The 5,141-nt window shown below is 43.5% G+C and overlaps 1 long non-coding RNA gene across 4 annotated transcripts; it reads right to left on the bottom strand.

Annotated features, from left to right (window-relative positions):
* Positions 1-2,006: 2,006 nt before the first annotated feature.
* On the bottom strand, positions 2,007-5,132 carry LOC123070825 (uncharacterized). 4 transcript variants are annotated; one of them, XR_006433957.1, is made up of 3 exons: positions 3,566-5,132; positions 3,297-3,395; positions 2,007-2,359 (listed from the first exon to the last, which is right to left on the bottom strand). It is a non-coding gene; the product is annotated as an uncharacterized lncRNA (long non-coding RNA). The 4 variants fall into 4 exon arrangements; XR_006433958.1 differs by lacking the exon at positions 3,297-3,395 and having other exon boundaries at positions 3,566-3,746; positions 3,822-5,129; XR_006433955.1 differs by lacking the exon at positions 3,297-3,395.
* Positions 5,133-5,141: the final 9 nt, after the last annotated feature.

A 5,141-nucleotide genomic window follows, 5' to 3' on the forward strand; every position in this document is an offset into this window, starting at 1 on the left:
TGATCTTTTATTGTAAGGGAAAATAAGCTTTGTACGATCTTGTGATGGTGAAGAAATAAAAGCCACGGACTGCATAATAAAGGTTGCTATCACAAGGGGTAATATAAAGTGATGTTCCTTTACATCAAGAGCTTGCACATCAAAAAATAAAAAGCGCATGACAACCTTTGCTTCCCTCTATGAAGGGCCTATCTCTTAATTTTATGTACTTACTTTTCATACAAGAGTTAATAGGGTTCTCCTCTATTCCTTTTTATTTTTCTCTTTTGTAAGCATCATGTAGTGGGGAAATATCTAGGCATATATATCCAGTTGGATATGAGTGAGCATGAGTTATTATTGTTGACATTACCCTTGAGGTAAATCAGTTTGGAGGCAAAATTATAAGCCCCAATCTTTCTATGTGTCTAACTGAAACTTTTGCTCCATATATATATATATATATATATATATATATATATATATGGGCTATTCTGTTACGCGTAACAGAATATTATTCTGTTACCCTTTTTGAACTGATGATTTCGGGCGATTGTAATGATGTTGTCATTCGGTTGAACTGATCGTTTTTATTAGAAGAGTAAATAAGAGCCCCTTCCCACTCGCTCCCCGTTCCGCCGGCCACTCCAGCCGTCGCCTGACTGCCCACGGCCGATCCATCAACCTGCCCGCCTCCCTCCTAGCAACCCAGGCTCCACCCTAGGCGCAGCGATGGGTGTCGGGGCGGCCGCCAGCGGCGACATCGTCCAGCAGGACGACGACGCGCCTAAGATCCCCGGCTGCTCCAATGACTTCTTGCTCGTATGCGCCCCTCTTCCTACTCCCCGCCTCTCCCGAGCGAGTGGAGCAGCCGGCCCCAGTTTCTAATTTCGAGCCCGTAGCCGGGTGGCCGGCGGTGCTCCGTTCTGGCCGGCGCGCGCCCCCGGAGCCTGAGGAGCCGCGCGCTTGCTCGATCCTTGGATTGGAGTTAGGCGGCGCAGCTTTTCATTGCTGGGAATGCCTGAGGAGCTGCGCGCTTGCTCGATTCATGGATTACGGAGTTAGGCGGCCCAGCTTTTCGTCACCGGGAATTCAATTAGCCGATCGCAGTAGGTGCTCCGGCTTGGACACTGGAGGAACACCAGCCAGCTCTGTTTTGGAGTTAGGTATTTTTTGTACCGTGAGCAGAGGAGATTCCATCGCTAATTAGTTATACTGCAGTATGTTGTTGCTGGTGGAGCTACTATAGTAGTATTTGATTCAGGGGCTAATGGCTGTTACTTGGTACTGTATTTCACATGAGACTGAGCACCATACGAGCTATAAAATGGCAGCTCGTATTTTGCAAAACTTTCGCGGTAGGTGGGCAAAGAAATTTCACAAAAATTCGTCAAATGCAAAACTTTAAAAGAGGCCAAAGATTTCATTCCAACGGTGCAAAGCTATCGAAAATGTGAAACTTAGTCATGTTGTACTCGTACTGATCTTTGTGTGGTATTTGTACTGAGGAGATATTTTTTCACAGATTAATTCTGAATGGTTCCGGAAAAAATACTTGAACGATGTTTTGAACTCAATTTTTTTATCGACGATGTTTTGGACTTCTCGCGTTTTGCGACTTGAACTTTTCCCATTTGAATTTTCCGATTCTTAATTTTTAATTTATGGTACTGATGGTACTAGAGAGTTTGTAATTCTCAAAAAATATTCACTCTATGTTATTTTACTTTTAGTTTTTAATTTTATCTACCACCCTTATCCTTACTGTCAATGTCATCACCATCGTACCTTTATGGTTTATATAGTTGAACGGACTTACATTTTTACCATTCCTTCTTTTAAAAGCTTATGTTTTCTTCTCCAAAACTTTTCTACCTGACAAGAATCGGAACTTATTTATTTTTTACATTCGTACTTCCAAGTGTCTTTAATGACATTTTCACTTTTTTACTTTGTTTTACCTCATCAAACAGGCACACAACACATTTGAAGAAACAAAATACGAATCTTAGAAGCACAAGGGGGGATAACCATTGCACAGGACTTCATGTGTGCCTCCATCATAGAAAAATAGACTGAATTTTGCCAAGTTCTAAGGATGAAAAAATTAATCATATAGAATATTGTCAAAACCCCACATTTTTTCTCACTCAAACAAACTTCTGTACTTGCATACAACCCTCTTTAAACTTGGACGGCACCTACTGCTCAACTTGGACTATGACCAGTGCTCAGCTCGAATGAGGAGGTTGTCGTCGTTGCTTTTTAACCATGAATGCTTCTAAAGACACTGGGAATTGCTTCAAAACTGCTTTCTACTTTTTAACATGAGTGTTCTCTCAGCTGGGCCAAGAAGCAATGCATACATCATGTTTTTATTCTGCAAGAATGAAACACTCCAATAATTAACAACTAATCTATCAGTACATGTAGAACAATTTCAGTTTTGAGAACAAACTTCCATTGACATGTTAAACTCTATATAGAGGACATGATGGGTCTCAGGCTACTTAGAAAATCTATGAAAAATTGGCAACAGGACCAGCCTCAACATTTTCCACTTGTAAGATAAACATAAAATAGAAGTACTAGCACTGAACTAGTAGGATTACCTAAAACATGGTATTTCCAGTTTGAGCAGAAGAATCTATGAAACCAGATTGCATGTCCAACCACAAACCAAGACTAACATGTACTGTTTTGCTCAGTCTGGGATGGACTGTCAGAATTTACAAAGCCACTTAATTACCTTGAATGCACACATGATTTTTGGGGATTTTCTCAAGATTATGCACAATAAAACATACAGACTGAAAAGAATAGACAAGCTGAACTGTAAACAAAAATAAATGGCCACTGGGTTCCCCATATAGCAACTAAAACTCAGGACAACTACACCTTTTATTGCTGCACTACTACTTAGACAAGGTAAATCAATAAAAACTGAACTAACAAACTTCTACTTAATATCATTTGTGCATGTCCATGGCGGCAGTGTGCAATTGTTGAGCATGTAGCTGATGTGCGGGATGCACATGCCCCTTAGTGGTGGACGCAAATGCTCATGTGTTGGACATAAGTTCAACATATATATGTCCCTGTATGTACTTACAGATTTCCATTTCTTTCTTTACACATATAAAAGTCAATGCTTTTTCTTTGTAGAATGAACACCTACTGTTTTTACCAATTGAACTATTAAGGCATTGAAAAGTGAACTTTTATTGAGTTGTTTTACATAGCTAATAGTGGACAAAGATAAAAATTATGAGTTTCCTTAAACATAACCAGAACAAGCATTCGAATTGGTTATGTACCTCCACTCAAAGAGAGCTTGGACTTGCTACAATTCTTTCTCTAACTGCCGACAATAGATTGATGTCAAGCATTACAACAAGTACCCGTCCCCCTTTGTGCTAAACAATCAGAATCGTCACGCATAGAGAAGCATCAGCAGCATTTCAAGCATTTTCAAGCAGAGTAAAAATACATTAATATTTTAGCAATTCAAGCTACAGCTAACATTAGCAGGAATTCAAGTGAAAGAACAGACAAAGGTTATGGGAGAGAGGAGAACATGAGAGACCTTAGCTAGAGCATAGTGGAGGTTAGGAAAGGAGGCAAACTCCTGAGCTGCAGTGTCGAACGACTCGACATTGTGTCATTGAACAGCCCTTGGTGGAATCAGTGAACGATGTCGTGCCAACGTGTAGGGCCAGCACCAAGGCTAGCACGCAGAGGATCCTGCCTACGGTGGCTCGTCGGACCTAAGTGGCGGCAAAGAAAATGAAGTAGTAAATATACAACATTCGCTCCACAAGAAAATGAAGCAGTAAATATACCTTATTTTTGTATATACCAGCATACGGAAAATTATAGAATCAACATAGTATAGCCTGATATGTAGTTGCACTGATGCTCTGGGAATTTTAGAACTGAAGAAGCATAGACTTGTTGCACAAATAAATAACATACAAATGTTTAATGTCGAAGAGCGCCCGTGCCATGTATTCAGAATTTCCTTGCATTATTTGTCATACACAAAAGTCATGTATGGCTATCAGGCACAACTTCTATATATAGAAGGGCCAGCAAGGTTCTCAGAAACCAACTAGGAGAACATGATTTCAATCAACTCGATGCTCATAAGTACTAGAATTACTGGATAAGAAGTTTAGATTTGTAGCAGCACACGCACCAAACTTACAGATTTTTCTTGAACTTATTTAGGTGACTGAAGACAAGCAATGAAAGATCTGGGTCAAGTAAAGATGTTTCTCTGAGCATTCTAGTCATCCCTGTCATCCCAACAAGGACCTGCAGAAAGTAGACACATTGTTCAAAAATTGGTTGGGTACCCATACTTTTGTACTGAGGTAAACCATTTCATCGAACTATTGCCAAATTTTCAGAGAGTAAGGGTTATGCTCAAATCAACCTTCAGTACCTCTGTACCTTTGCTAGTCACCGCACTAAACTAAACTTCAGATAGAAAATAGAGGTAACAATAGCAGCAATTGGTAGCTGCTTAGTAGTGGACATGCATCAGCAGCAGCAGAAAAGGATGCGACTGTGTCGGGCAGTCCTAGGTGCAGCAGCAGCTTGCAGCAAGGAGCGGCTTGCACTCAGCTCCTTGAGCGACCGGCCATAAAGGAAGCAGTTGGACTGTTGAGCTGGAGGTCCTCGACCCCGCGATTCCTCCAGCAGGCTCCACTTTTTGCCGCTGAAGCATAAGCCATGGCCTTGGAGCAGGACGCGTCCACGGCGGCGACATTGAACGGACAGGGATGGCGGCTGCGAACTGCTTGTACGCAGTGGCGGGGACATTGAACGGACAGGGATGGCGGCGGCGAACTGCCTGTACGCGTTGGCGGCGACATTGAACGGACAGGGGTGTGGCGATGAGCTGCCTGTACAAGGTGGCGTCGTGGCACCATTGGAGAGGAGGCAGAGTGGGAGAGGCCAACAACCCTCGGCGGGAAGGCACGCTGGAAGGGCCCGGCGCCCATCGGAGGGGAGGCGCGCGGGAAGGGCCCGGCGCCCGTCGGAGGGGAGGCGTGCGGGCAGGGGCCGGTGCCCGTCAGAGGGGAGGCGCACGGGGAGGGGCGGGCGCTGGTCGGAGGGGAGGCGCGCGGGGAGGGGCGGGCGCTCGTCGGAGGGGA

This window comes from Triticum aestivum, chromosome 3B, assembly GCF_018294505.1.
Source record: "Triticum aestivum cultivar Chinese Spring chromosome 3B, IWGSC CS RefSeq v2.1, whole genome shotgun sequence".
Lineage (NCBI taxonomy): Eukaryota > Viridiplantae > Streptophyta > Magnoliopsida > Poales > Poaceae > Triticum > Triticum aestivum.